Source organism: Schistocerca gregaria, chromosome X (assembly GCF_023897955.1).
Source record: "Schistocerca gregaria isolate iqSchGreg1 chromosome X, iqSchGreg1.2, whole genome shotgun sequence".
NCBI classification, from domain to species: Eukaryota; Metazoa; Arthropoda; class Insecta; order Orthoptera; family Acrididae; genus Schistocerca; species Schistocerca gregaria.
The window spans coordinates 769,724,489-769,740,967 of record NC_064931.1 but is presented as its reverse complement, the minus strand read 5'-3'; positions in this window follow the sequence as shown (position 1 = coordinate 769,740,967).

Genomic DNA, 16,479 nt, shown 5'->3' with positions numbered 1-16,479 from the left:
TATAATAAGCGGGGAGTATTCATGTTGATGACATTATGTCATCATCTTATACATATTGATAGTACTGTGTAATTATCCTAAGATATTGATACAAATATAGAGCACTCGAAATAGGTCTATTATGCCTATATGTTAGATACTGTTTTTCCAAATTTAGGTCCTACTACAGGCAGAGGTACCTTTCTCTCTGTTAAAACAGCAAATCTGCCATATTACAATCTTTGTATTCATCAACTGAGTAAAATGCTAAAACCATAATCATTCAAAGGATTGACAAGTTTTGCAGTTGCGAGGGAAAATATACTGTCACTTAACTCAGAAAAAGTGTTTTCAACCAGAAGAAAGTTTATTTTTTAACTGGGAAATAAGGGAAATTCCGAATAATAATAATAATAATAATAATAATAATAATAATAATAATGCCAAAATGATAAAATATATTCGTCGCCAAAATAAAAGAAGAAATAAATATAAGCAATAAAGAAATAGTAGTACACTTGTTGTACCTGTAGCTGAGTGCATGCTGCAGTTACGGAAGTGTTGATGAAAACAATAATTCAAATATCAATTTTTGGAGAAAATTGTTATAAACCATTCTTCGTAAGAATTAAGTGCAAAACCAGAGGTAAAAAATATATGCAATTATACTAGTGACAATTGCAACCAGTGTTAATGGCAAAAGGATCCTAACAAAGATGTGGAATGCTTTTAATTTGGTTACTAAGATCTTGCTTGATTGGTGTGTAAGGTCACTGTATTTTGAGAGTTCTTTGTAATCAAAGTATTGTTTCTCTCCAAGCATTAGCTGAATCAGTACATTTTTTGAGGAGACAGAGAAAGTGTCCCTCCTTTTATGAATAATTTCAGGAAGGTATATCTTTTCAGCAGTCATAGTTCTATGTAAGTGAGCATGAAGACTTTTGTGCTCATAGACAGATGCCCCATCTTGATCTGTTTCAGTGCGTAACAGAAATCTTGTCTTAGATCAATAATCATAAGGTCCATGACAGGTGAAGACTATTCACTGAATCTGAATTCTGGCCTAGACACCTGTCTTGTATGAACTATGTTCTTTCAGGTGACTAATGTTAATGACAGGAAGTTGAAATTCTTGTCTGAAATACAGTTTTAACTCCGTATGAAATTAATAGTGATGTTGTTAGATGTTATAAAGTGTCACTGGTTCCCCTCCCCATCAAAAAACATTGTGTAAGGCTGCAGTTATAGTGGAGTGGTGCGGCACGATCAGAGCCATGCGGCAGCATTGGGCTATTGTTGTGGATAGTAGAGTTAGTACTGTTACTGGCACTTGTTTCTTTTGCTGTACTGTGGAAAAAATCGGCACGAGCAGAAGCTTTCGATAGCAGCTGTTTTTGCTGCTCGCCCTTTATGGGGCAAGTGAAACCACCATCACAACTGATTCATTTTGGAAAAGTTATGTGATGAGGTGACAGCAGAATTACAGAAGACTATAAGTACAGAATACATTTCATTAATCTCTTATTTCTTTCACTTTCCTAAAATGAGAGGTGATAATATAGTTGAAGTAGCATAGCTGAGAAACACATGAAAATTGTGTTTTATATGAAAAAGTTTTCAAAACCATTTCATTTGGAGGACTATTGAAGTTTCATCCTCTATGATAAATGCCTTGCATAAAAGGCTCGGTGCGTACTGTGCGTTGTACACCAGTATTCAGAGATCTCTATAGGTTAATGGTGGGGATATGAGAACATGTAAATTTCACAATATTGTCAGTAAATTCTGGTAAAGTTTCTATTGGCTTCCAGAATATGCCCAACATAGTGCTCATTATTCCAGAAGCGCATTCAGTTAATCATTGTGGTCTGGAAAAGTGTTTGCTGAAATGTTCATTTCACACATCTAAAACCCAATGACTGTAAGATTTCATAAAGTGCTCAACTGTGGTTATTCCTCATATCCAGTTAATGCAAAAAGCAAGACAACTGATATCTTTAGTAGTGGAGAGTCTAGCTTCATGTTGAGCTCGCTTTCTTGCATCAAGCATGCACTAGAAGAATGAACTCTACCACCATTGTTTTCATTCCCATAGCCTGCAACATCAGCTATAATGAAGTTCCCCTAAGGATCTGCAACTGCTTGTAGTACAATTGAATGAAAATTTTTGCAACTACTGAAACATTGTACTGAATTTTCAGATAATTTTAGATATATGTGTTCTCTGTCAACATAAGTTACAGCATTTGGAAAGTTCTTTATGTTATATAGCTGTGTTTAGAAAAAGGCACTAATATGTGGAGTGGCTGGAGGCAGTCTCACAACAATTGGATAGTTCACTTCACAATTCTTATGACATTTGTGAATCCTGCTGTGAATGTCAGAGCCATGTCTGAAGAACTGGTCCTGGTTTATAGGAACCTATAACAATTCTTTTTATCAGCTATCAGTGGGCCTTAATATGACATTATTTCATTGAATAAATCTGTAGTTTCATGAATATCGGTTTGATATGGAAGTTATGCATATTAATCATGTGGCAAAATATTCTTCTATGTGCTTACTATCTTGTGCCAAAATCTTATTTCAGCACCTCAAACCATTTATGAGCCAGGAGGAATGCTGCAAGTATTTCATTCTGGCTTTTTCGCTGGTGTGAGAATTTGGGACAAATCGCTTTACGTATGATCCATTTTCTCAAGATTGGTGATGGATATTAATAGCCTTCTTAGTTCAAAGAATAATTCAGTATGTATCTACATTTCATATGCTGAAACATGTGACCTAACATGCACCAAACGCAAATTCATAGTGACCTTTGTGTTTCAATGCAAGCTCCTCGAACGCCTTGCAGCTGTTTAATCAATCCTGAAATTTCACAATAACCATGATGATTAATGAAACAATACGCAGTTCATCGTGAAGCTGACAAGTAAAGTTATGAGATGCGTGACACTTTAATCTTTTTACCGAGTACTTGCTTTAAAGTCTTTTGAGAAAGACTGCATATTGGCCAGCTTGCACATTTGCCATCCACACAGTGTAGCAAGCCTGCCCCATTATACCTGGATGCGAAGCAGCACTGCAGCAGCTGACTTATGCACAGCTCTGCTCTCTTCAATTGTGTCGTTCCACAGTAATCCAGGACTAAGGAAAATCTTTGTTTAATAATAACTATTACTACTAATGTGTTATGTATCTGCTCTTGTGTATAATGTTGGGTAGGTAGTGTACATACCTTAGTATCCCTGCATAAAAATGTCTGTCACTTAATCAATTGATGGTATCCACAACAAGTCGCTGTTAGTTTGATGTGTGTTTCCACACGTTTCTTTATAAACTTGTACATCAAACCTTAATAGATGACACATCTTTAGCAGTCTCTGAAGTGCTGTATGATATATTACATATTAGGCACCTTTTGTGCTGAACCATGTGTGTTTACATTGTTTCCATCATTTATTGTATGCTTCAGTAGTTAATTGGAGGAACGATGCCTGCTACCTACTTCGTCCGTCTTTGCTCACTGCTACACTACATACGCACCCCATCACAAATTTGCGTTTCCAAATAGCTCTAAAGAAAAGAATAAAAGGAGATAACACTGTCCTAAAAGAGAGGTTTTATGTTGCCAAGGCCTTGCAAAATGAACTGATGATTATGAAGAGGGCAATATTGTCCAAGCAGGGGTCTTTAGGCATATGTCAAACCAGATTTCAGTTTGAACTAGTGTTGACATCCAAGGAAGCTTATGCACCAGATCGTTAACTTATAACATGGCTGTTGCTCTACTCATGTGGATAAAAGTTCATATAATTCAATTGGTTCTTATGTTACTCCATAAATCTTAATTATTCAAAGAATACATACGGTTTTAGTGACCAACTACATCGTAAGCACATAATGTATTCCATAACAGGGATATTATTCCTAAATATTGTCCAAATTCACACTTACCACTGTTTTGGTGTGATTTAATGACAACATGGGACAACTTCACTATTTCCCTAGTCACACAAAATCGCCAAACACTGTGTATTTTACAGTGTTGTTAATAAAGTTTATGAATATACAATTCATGATTGACATGCATCTATTCCAGAATGAATCACAGCTGCATGGGAAGTTAAAGATGTTTTGATGATCTGTTAAATATGGTAATCAGTTTTGATTATTTTGATAACCAGCTATTCATTCATGCCTCCAACTTTCCAAATTCACAATACAAGCATAGATACCCACATGACTTCCTGTTTTACTTCAAATAATCCTTCTAAACTACTCCTGAACAGGCCATGGAGGCCCAATGATAGCAACTGGCTGCTGTGTCATCCTCAGCCCATAGGTGTCACTGAGGTGCAAGTGGTCAGTAAAACATTCTCCCGGCCGAATGTGTTTCTGAGACAGCAAGTAATCCTTCCTATCTGACAAAAATTTCATATCACTCATTTGGGCCACATTTCTTGTTGACATCCATATGTCTCTGCTCATGGAAAATATATTTTGTTTGTTTCTTCCCTTTTCCCAAATAAATGGAACCTTGTCATGTCTTGTTTGTTACATCCCTTATTTCACAGTGAATTAAGTTTTCTGTGATTTGCTAAAGACAGGTGGCCAGACGCTTCCTCAAAAGAGGACAAGGTTATTGTCCTGTCCCATGACTGTGGCTTGGGCTCTGTATTCAATGACATCATCATCAGCAGGACATTAAACCCTTGAGAGAGAGGTGGGGGGGGGGGGGGGAGGGGGAGGGAAATCCATTGCTATTGACCCTTGTGTACTTATTATATGTACTTCATTGCTCTGTTCTGTTTGGGGATACAGATATTAATGTTTATGTTTGTTGTGACTGACAATTTTGTCTGCATGCATGTATGCGTCAGTACTGAGCATTAAAAAAAATTACCTGGTCTTGGCAGGATCACTGACCTCCACATTACAATGTGCTACCAACACAATTGTTATGTTGGCATTACTCTCTATATCAGCAATTTTGACCTACTGTTTTTGATAACTAGTAACAATCTTCGTCTCCAGTGGTAAACACTGCAGTTAGCTTTGATATGTAGAGTTCCTGCAGGCTGACCCAGTGTAAAACTAGTCATCATCTATGCAGAATTCCACAGCCAATAGAAAACTTCATTACATTAACCCTCCAGCTGTGGGCAATGGGAAGTTGTTTGTTCAGCACTTTCTGGACATTTTCACGGGCCCCATGATTAACGCATTGGACCTAATTTCTGGGCTGTTTGTTTGTCTAAAGCTGCTATTTCCACATCAACCCTTTCTCTGAAACATTGGCAGTTTTACTTTACACGTTCTCTTGTTTCAACTGCTGAAGGAAATGGACCAGTTTCATTGTATCTGCACAATTGTAAGCAACAAATTGTTGCTAATAGTTTATGATAATATTATCAAATTTACATCTCAGCAGCAAGCAGAAATTATTCGAGCAAATAGAAAAGATCTATTGACTGCGTTTGCAGCCATAAAACTTGAAAAGAGGGAAATCAGGGTTTCCCAAAGAGGCAGTCATGGTGCTAAAATGGCAAGACAAAAAGCAATTTGCTCTTCGAGCACTATATGCAACCCATCATCGCTTATAACAAAAACAAAAAGGGGTGATGAAATAAGTAAGCGCCAACTAATTCTAGAGTATAATGATAAAATAGGTGGCATTGACAGCTCATAAAAAAACTTTCTTATTAGGACACCACAAGGAAACTGCAAAAGAAATATTACAAACATATATTTCAGCATCTTATTAATCAGTATCTATTCAACACATTTATTATACTGCAAAAAGATCCAAACAACACAAAGAAAACATTTTTTGAATTTAGATGGGAAGTAATTGAAGTGATTTTTGAGAAATGATTATGTGCATTACCTTGACATGTACAAGCAACGTACAGTATAAGAAGACTGAGAGAAAGACACTTCATATCCCACATATAGTGTGTGATTAAAAGTAACAATTTTTTTTTGTTTTGTTTCTTAAATAGTCTTATATTTAATCTTAAACATGTGCCCTTCAAAGTAATCCCCCCTCAGGTATAATACACTTGTGTCGGCACTTTTTCCCCATCTTGGAAGCACTGCTGGAATTCACTTTTCATTGTGGTATTTAGCTCCTTCAGCGAGTCTGTTTTTATCTTACCAGTGGTAGCAAAATGGGATCCTTTTATGTTTCCCTTTAGCCTTGGGAGTAGAAAGAAGTTGCAGGGGGCCATTTCCTTTGAATACGGCGGCTGAGGCAATATAACAGTTACAAGCATTGAGGTACACGTAGAAGCTTTATTGTGATGGAATTTCCACGTGTGGTTTTGCCCCAGTTCGGGTCTTTTCTTCAGATTGTTTCATGCTAATAGCACATAACTGCTAGGTAACTCCTTATTAATTGTACAACCATAAGGCAGAAACTAGTGAGGCACAGTCCCATTGTAATCGAAGAAAATGATGAGAAGCACCTTCAAATGTGGTTGGGCCACTCAGATAGATAGTATTGATATTTCTGAGGACATTTCAGCAAGGAAGGGTCTTTCAAGTCGGTAAGTGATTGCCTGTAACTCGTGTAAGATGCACAGTGATACTATGACATCACCAGTAACTGATAGTCGACATTGCAGTGTAAATATTCAGCTTGCTTATGCAGTGTTATGGACTGGAAGGGGAAGAGACTTTGGGATTACGGAAGTGTCCGATTCCACCCGTCTGCTTTGACCCATGACATCATTATGGCAGAAATGGTTATTCTAAGCTTCTCGAATATGGTGCCTATGATGTCAGTAGATACACATGGCAACAAACACGGAAATACGTATAAATAAGGCAGTAACATCTCCCTCCAAAAATACAATCAAACTAGTGGGGACAACCACGGGAAATTGGGGGTTTTAGGAAGGGGACAAGCTAAATATAACAGTAAAAGGAAACACGCCATAATCCCAAAAGACACACACACACACACACACACACACACACACACACACACACACACACACAGGGTGTTTCAAAAATGACCGGTATATTTGAAACAGCAATAAAAACTAAACGAGCGGCGATAGAAATACACCGTTTGTTGCAATATGCTTGGGACAATAGTACATTTTCAGGCGGACAAACTTCCAAAATTACAGTAGTTACAATTTTCAACAACAGATGGCGCTGCAAGTGATGTGAAAGATATAGAAGACAACGCAGTCTGTGGGTGCGCCATTCTGTACGTCGTCTTTCTGCTGTAAGTGTGTGCTGTTCACAACGTGTAAGTGTGCTGTGGACAACATGGTTTATTCCTTAGAACGGAGGAGTTTTCTGGTGTTGGAATTCCATCGCCTAGAACACAGTGTTGTTGCAACAAGACGAAGTTTTCAACGGAGGTTTAATGTAACCAAAGGACCGAAAAGCGATACAATAAAGGATCTGTTTGAAACATTTCAACTGACTGGGAACGTGACGGATGAATGTGCTGGAAAGGTAGGGCGACCGCGTACGGCAACCACAGAGGGCAACGCGCAGCTAGAGCGGCAGGTGATCCAACAGTGACCTCGGGTTTCCGTTCGCCGTGTTGCAGCTGCGGTCCAAATGACGCCAACGTCCACGTATCGTCTCATGCGCCAGAGTTTACACCTCTATCCATACAAAATTCAAACGCGGCGACCCCTCAGCGCTCCTACCATTGCTGCACGAGAGACATTCGCTAACGATATAGTGCACAGGATAGATGACAGCGATATGCACGTGGGCAGCATTTGGTTTACTGACGAAGCTTATTTTTACCTGGACGGCTTCGTCAATAAACAGAACTGGCACATATGGGGAACCGAAAAGCCCCATGTTGCAGTCCCATCGTCCCTGCAGCCTCAAAAAGTACTGGTCTGGGCCGCCATTTCTTCCAAAGGAATCATTGGCCCATTTTTCAGATCCGAAACGATTACTGCATCACGCTATCTGGACATTCTTCGTGAATTTGTGGCGGTACAAACTGCCTTAAACGACACTGCGAACACCTCGTGGTTTATGCAAGATGGTGCCCGGCCACATTGCATGGCCGACGTCTTTAATTTCCTGAATGAATATTTCGATGATCGTGTAATTGCTTTGGGCTATCCGAAACATACAGGAGGCGGCGTGGATTGGCCTCCCTATTCGCCAGACATGAACCCCTGTGACTTCTTTCTGTGGGGACACTTGAAAGACCAGGTGTACTGCCAGAATCCAGAAACAATTGAACAGCTGAAGCAGTACATCTCATCTGCATGTGAAGCCATTCCACCAGACACATTGTCAAAGGTTTCGGGTAATTTCATTCAGTGACTACGCCATATTATTGCTACGCATGGTGGATATGTGGAAAATATCGTACTATAGAGTTTCCCAGACCGCAGCGCCATCTGTTGTTGACAATTGTAACTACAGTAATTTCGAAAGTTTTTCTGACTGAAAATGTACTGTTGTCCCAAGCATATTGCAACAAACGGTGTATTTCTATCGCTGCTCGTTTAGTTTGTATTGCCGTTTCAAATATACCGGTCATTTTTGAAACACCCTGTATATGCAAGATATACAGGAAGCGAGGAATCGGACACCTCCTTGACCTATATAGGTTAACTGCAGCTGACGATACCAAAACACAGAAGCCTACGCTAAAAACTACGAAAATTGCAATCGGACATTTCCCTGGACCACAGCTGATGATACCAAAACACTAATACCTACATATAAAACTACGAAAATTGGAATAGCTCATTTCCCTTAGGTCAATCATAACTATTAATACGACAAAAACCAACACTAAAACACCTCAAAAATTCAAAAGTCAAACATACCTAAGTAAATTAAAACACATTCAGTAGGTTGGCCATCTCTCTCTCTCTCTCTCTCTCTCTCTCTCTCTCTCTCTCTCTCTCTCTCTCTCTCTCTCTCTCTCTCTCACACACACACACCACCACCACCGTCAAACACAATAAGACAACATCTACAAACCAACTCATAAACTCCCTGCCGTGCTGACATCACACACCACAACACGAGCAAACGGGTGGAATTGGACGCTTCTGTTGACCTCAGACTTTTTGTGTAGTGATAGATCTGCCTCCACCTCCACAGAGGTTTGACAGATACAGTAAATTAATAAATAATGCTTTAAGTGGTGTAAGTGAACATTCAGTGAAAAGAGTAGCAGAAGAAGCAGTGGCCTTGTCTGAGAATGCAGCATTGTAGCAGCATTTAATGGATCTTGGCAGAAGGGGGGCAATACTTCTTTGAATGGAGTTGGAACTGCCACATTTTTTGAAACTGGTAAGGTACTAGATTATGAATGTTTAACAAAGCACTGCCAGGGTTGTTCAAGTAAATTTATTGGCACCCATGTTTGCGTAAAGAACTCTGATGGCCCACATGGAAACAAAACGAGTTTTAAACATTTTTAGATCAGTGGTCAGTCATAGAGTGAGGTATGTAGACTACCTTGGGGATGGAGACTGTAAAGGACACCCTACTGTTGTTAATGACAGACCATATGGGGACACACTGATAAAAAAGCTTGAATGCGTTGGGCATGTACAAAAAAGAATGGGAGTTCAGCTGAGAAAATTATCTAAAGACTTCAGTGGAAAAAATTGTCAGACAGAAAACACATAGGTGGTGCAGGTCGTGAAATTGATTCTTTGACTCAATATTATGGACTAGCAATAAGGAGAAATGTAGGAGATTTGGAGAACATGAGATGAGCTGTTTGGGCAACATGGTTTCACAGTGTGTCATCAGATGAAACCCCAAAGCATGGTTTGTGTCCAAAAAGGTGAAGATTCATGGTGCAAGTACTGGTTGAGTGATGCTACAGGCATACGATATACCCACAAGCATTCCTTAACACTTGCTGTAATGGAGGCAATTAGGCCTATATATAGGGAACTGGCAAATATAAATTTGCTTAGGAAATGGATGCATGGTCTCTCGCAGAATGCAAATGAAAGCTTCAACAGCTGTATATGGGAGAGAATACCCTAAACTGTATTTGTTGGGCTGACAGTGCTGAAGATTGGTGTAATGGATGCAATAACATTTAATTATTGTGCAATTTCAAGGATCAATGTTGTGAAGAAATTGAACATACAGACGGGAAGGAATATGGCTTCAGCTCTAACTGCTATTGATAAGTGGTGGGTAACTGAAGCAGACACACCTACAGAAGCTGCTACCAAGGAGTCAAGGATAAAGAAAACAATGAAGAGAAAGGAAACAGAAGGACAATTGGAATATGCAGCTGGAATGTTCTAAACGAACATAGTGGAAAGTTAATAGATCTGTAAATCTTTTTTTGAAATTTACCGAAAACTTGAATTTTCATCATTCAAGTACAGCTTTCTCCTAAATGACTGAAGCTAAACTCACAAAAATCGTTACAGATATTTTGAATGACTTGATCTACCTCCCTTGCCTACTATGTAACATGAAGATGATGTCAGTGATATTTGAGCTAAATTTTTAAATATTTTTGTTGTAGTAAAGTAAATTACTTGTCTTTTTCACAGATCAGCATCATGGAAGGAAATTGGAGGCATAAAACACTTATGTGAATGTTGTCTGTACCCTGACGGTACAAGCTGTGCAGTCAGTGGTTCCAAAGAAAATGGTACCGCAGTGAAATAGTGTTCCGTTTTTTATACTATTAAAAATATTGTTGTTAGTACCAAAGTATAATAAGTATCTCAATTACTTTTTGGGAAATGCTTTGACTAATGACCCTAATTGTGTGTAAGAATTTAGAGCTATCTCTCATTTATAGTTCAGTTGCACTATGAGGGTGAAAATAATGCTAAAAATACAGCCCGTTCAGGGGCACGTCCCCTTAATGTCAATTATTATAAATTCAGTTTCTGCTTTTCTTGTTACTTTCCTTTAATACTATCCTTACAATGTCAATATAGTTGCTGTACTACAGTTCAGTGTCTCTTTTTAAACGTTTTCTGATAGCAGTAATACGAGTTGCCCAACTTGACATGCAATATTAGTTATTTGCATATCTGAAAGAACAGACCTTGTTGACCTGCTTAATAATATAGGACAGTGGTAATCGACCAGGTCCCTATTGCCTGCTAGTTGGTGTTTCGTGTTTCACAGTGGGCAGGAAACGATATGGATTTTAAAAATATTTTTGTTGGGTTTTCTTAAAATTTTAACATGAAGGGTTTGGTAAGTAATTATTATTATGTGCTTTAACTTGCTGTAACTCTGCCTTATAAATTTTATAAACTTAACTTCTGTGCTTTATAAACCAACTTTAATGTGGAACCAGTGGGCAGTTAGAAAATTTTACTCTAACAGAGATACAAACGTGAGTGGAAGGCAAAAAAAGGTTGACTACTCCTGACGTAGATGATTAATACACTGGGCTGTGACATAAGGATGTAGATATAAGGTGGTTTTAGTTGTTCCAGGGAATGTACATGGATATCAAATGGTTAATGTAGCTACACATGATAAATGAGGAATCTGTGTTCAAGTACCATTCTGGCACAAATTTTCATGCCACCAATAGGTAGTACATCTATACCAATGCAGCTAATGATGAATTCACAGTCATCAGATAAATTTCAATACAATATTAGGTTAATTACTTACAAAGTTATCATCAACAGTGTTATTTGTTCTTAGTTTATGTGTTCACGACTACACTGCTGGTTAGATTGCTGTCTTCACCCTAGATGGGTTCATAATAGCTCCTTTTTATATGAACTGTATTGATGTAACTCATTTTAGGCTTTTGTCATAATTCCATGCATTAGCCAAATAAATCGGTCCAGCTTTTGAAGCACATAACTCGGCATGTTTTGTTGTGTGTTCGGAAGGTGTCTGTCAGTTTCTTTCTTGATATTATCCACTGTCTTCTCTGTGGGGAGCACTGCCTTGTCGAAGTATTTACTATGAGATTCATGCTGGCTGTAGTGCAGTGCCAGGCAGAGTCTCCTATGCTAGATAGGCCTCAGTGGATGAATTGGATGAAATGTGTCCCACAGTGCCCCATATTACCTTATCCATTCCCATTTTGTTCTCCAACTCCCCACATACCCAACCCAACGTGTAATGTGAAGCATGCCAAGTGGTGCGTGGCACATGGGAAAATGTCATTAAAGGAGCCTCGGGGGATACTAAGTTACCTCCTGGAGTAATTAGCCTTGTTTCCCATGGGGTGCCATGGTGTTGACTCAATAGATTCCCAATTCTCATGGGACTAAAATAGAGAACTTGGAAAACAAAACAAAAACTGAGGGACTTGCTGTGTCCTTAAACATTCAAGCATTGAATTTGGAACCGATGGAAGCTGTTTCTGAAATTGGATTGGGCGATAGACTATTCCAAGAAGGGAAACTGTTACTGAGAAGTTGGGCCAGGTCAACAACAAATCATTGTCTGGAGCTCAGAGGAGGAAACTTCTCAAAGAACAAGAAGAAAAGAAAGGTAAAGAAAGGCTTCCTAAATATAAATAGAAGGAACTAAAAGGTCCTGAACCTAAGAACTCAAAACTGTCTGTGTGAAGGAATAATGAGACCCCTTCTACCTCTGTCGAGGAACAAGAGAACATGGGAGGAATCTTAATACTCCTCCCACTTCTCAAGGTAAATGGAGCAAGAAATAGGGAAATGGAGCTACAGTACTGCAGTCTTGATTTTTCAGGATGGCTATTACCCATTAGGGATATCCACTTCAGCATAACCTAGTGGCAGGTGGAATTTGTTAAGATGGCTCTCTTTGAGAAGATTGGAGAGGAGGCAAGTCCAGGCTCCAAATTCAGAATGGTCTGTCTAGACAATGGAGCTCTTATCTTTGTAAGGGGATGGAAACAGTGTATTGGCTTAATGAGATGGTGCTTAAGATACCTTCATGGGAGGAGGCAAAGCTGCTGGTCAAGACAGTGGCGAGCTCTTAAAGACCGCAAAGACATTGATCTGGGTACTGAACTTCTTAAGGGTATTCCTTATAAGACTCTGTTCGTAAAAATGCAGGCATAGACCCAGAAGGTCTCAACTGAGGACTGGAGGATAATCAACCTGAAGGTTGTATGGGCTGGACAAACCTTTGTTCTAGAAGTTGACAAAAGATCGCTGATGGCAATGCAAGAACAGGGTCTGAAATTGTACTTAGGATTCTCACAGGTTGCTGTCATGATAATCGAAGAGATTAGAAGTGACCATGGCAGCAAGTTGGAGGTTGCAAGTCCTGCAGTAAACGTGCAACACTGTAAAGGATCAACTGCTGCTATGAGTCATCTTCTAGGAAGACAGGAGATGGACTTGTGCCTGATTCAGGAAACATTTCTTGAGAGGAAGTGGAGATAAGTTGATCTATTCTAGGAATCTAAAGAACTCACGAATATGCAGTTATGTTAAGAATGAGAGTACTTTCATGCCAATGGCGGGCTTCTGTTCCTGGGATTTAGTGACCATGTGGATGAAACCACATGTGGAAAGAAGCACAAGAGAAACTGTATTGGCCTCCACTCCATCTTCCTTACGAAGACAGTACTGTTACTTCCCATGAAGTGAGGAGACTGGTAGACAGCTGCTCACAGCGGAATGAAAAACTACTGGTTGGTTGTGATGCCAGTGCTCATAACCTGGTGTAAGGAAGCTTGAATTTTTATCTGAAAGTAACTTGGAGATTCTGAACAGAGGCAGAGAACCTACATACATGAACAAAAGAAGGGAAGAAGTAATTGACATAACTTTGATGTCCATTATAATGTGTAGTTATGCCAAACAGGGTTATGTGGCATTGGACCAATCCTTAACTGACCACATGTGTATTAAGTTTGATGCCAAAATGTGTGTTAAACAGACCATTGTTTATGGGAATCCTGGGAAAACAGACTGGGAATCATAGGAAAGGCATCAATTCACAATCTGAAGTTGGAATTTCGATAATGGATCCAGTAGATTTTGAAGAAATGTCAGACACAATGACATCTGACTTATGCATCATGTTTAATAAAATGCCTAATCACCAAGAAGTGCAGAAACAGGAATATACGACGGTGGAACAATAACCTGTAATTGCAAAGGAAGCAGGTAACAAGACTTTCAACCTTGCTGGAAGGAAAGGAGAGTGGGAAAAATATTAGGAGACCCTTGCCAAATGCAACCTTGTGATTAAGCAAGTGAAACTATCATCCTGGAAGGTAGTCTGTGAGGAAGTGGAAGGTATGGCTACTTAAACCAGATTTCACAAAGCCCCACTGGAATACCAACTAGTTGAGGATGTATTCTGCAGGAGGAGGATGGTAAGTATACAAGGATAGCACATGAAATACTGGGTGTGCTCCTCGAGACTCTTTTCCCTCAGTGCACTCTAGCAGACAACAAAGACCAAAATTAAGTCCCTGGCAAGAACTGGTTGACAGATAATCAAAGGGAGAAATGGAACTCTGCCAGAGAATGTGTTTATTTAAGAAAAATCTAGTGGGTGGTGGGCACATTTCAACTGTTCAGGTCACTAGGCCCAGATGTAATCTCCTCAGCTGTACTGCAATAAGCAGGAGAATTTAATTAGACTCCTATGTAGTCTGTTAAGAGTTGGCCTAGTAGCAGGAGCAGCAGCAGCAATTATTCCTGAGGATTGTTTTCATTCTGAAGCCAGGGAGAATTTACCATGCCAATGTCAATGATATGTGACCAGTCAGTCTGTCCTTTCTTCTTAAGACATTAGCAAAACTGGTTAACGTACACATTAGGAAGAATAGGTTAACTGAGATTCCTCTACAAATAAATCCACACACTTCAATTTTGCTGGTACTGTTAGAACAATGGCGCAATGTCCATTGAACAGTGTGCAAAAGTGGTACAGGAAACAGGAAATGAACGTCAGCACCAAGAAAACTGTTGTAGTACTATTTACGAGGAAGCGTATCTAGGACAGGTACTGGAATCTTAAGCTTCTCAATGAAACTCCACCTGTAGAGGGGGGCCAGTGAAGTATCTAGGGGTAACCTTGCATGTGAAAAGTATCATGATCCCCTCACATAAGGAATATATGCCCGAAGGAGAAAGGCACCCATGAGCACTAGTAGAGCCTGTACAGGAGGTAGCTGCAAAGGAGCTAGGTAAGGTGCAGCGACTGGCATGCTCAGCCATAACAGATGGAATTAGGAGAAGCCAATTGCTGTTGTGAAGATCATACCCTTTATTTCACCTATGTGTCAAAATGGAGTCAACAGCATGGGCATACAGGCAAAAAACTCGAAATAACTGGATACCTGTAGGATATCCAGAACCCACACCAAAATAGGGAATGTGGTAAATACAGGAATGGTCAGGAGAAATGCCGGCTGACTGTACAATTACTTCCAGTTGCTTCTATAAGCCTTTTGACATAGCAATTGGAAGTAGGGAGCAGTGGAGGAATGAACCATAACACCATGCAAAGTCATAGTCTGATTTATTGATAGGTCAAAAACAGGCGAAGGTACTGGGGACACAATATATTGTGCACGGCTTAGCTTAGAGTGCGCATTCTCTCTAGGGAAGCCGGCCACAGTATTTCATGCCAAAATATCTACTATCAGGGCATGCATGGAGGAGAATTTGTGTAGGCACTACAAAGATCGTAGCATCTACATTTTTTCAGACAGCTAAGCAGCTCTGAAATCTCTATCAGCCCCTGCAATGAGATCCAAGATCATTGCAAAATGCCACAAAGCCCTTGTGAGGTGAGGGGGAACTGACAAGGTAAATACTGTGGGGTCCCTGGTCACACAGGAATCAGTGACAATGAAGAAGCTGATAGGTTGTCCAGGATGGGTGTGATGACTCCATTTACTGGACTGGATTCAGGTGATAGTTAAATCAAAACTTCAAAACTGGACTGTGATCCAAAAACAAAAATATGGCAGAGCCATGGTTTAAAGGAATTTTTGTAATCCTGGTCTTGAAGGGAAGACAGACTAAACACACGGCAGAATTAATGAAAGGCCATGGGAGTTTTAAGAAATAAGTACATACAGTGGGTATAGAGAAAGAAGATCTGTAGGTGTAGTTCGCGTGGTGAGGGTGATAAAACTGCACCACATCTAATCTTCCAGTGCAAAGTATTGGAGATCAGGAGACAGAATATTCAAGTCATGAAGAAATTACGTCTAATAAAGAACTAGTGAATGGCCTCCTAATATTGTTAAGGGTACTGATTAGCTTTACCAGAATCTTAGGCACTGAAACTGTACAATAAACTCTGTTTCATTGTGGTCAGTAGTGGGCTGGGGCAAATGTTGTTTTTATCTCCCTGTTCAAATGAAATTCATTGTGTCAAGTATATGGCTTTCTAGCTTGTTGATCAGTGTTAGTAGCAGAGTTGGTATGTAACCTAGAGATGAAACTTGGCTTTAAGGTATTCTTGTGCAGCTGAGTTTTGTAAGCCCTTATATCATAATGTCATTTATGATATTGTGCACCTCTATGCATTTGCTCCCTACTAATTTATGAGTGAATGATGATGAAATTTAGTTTG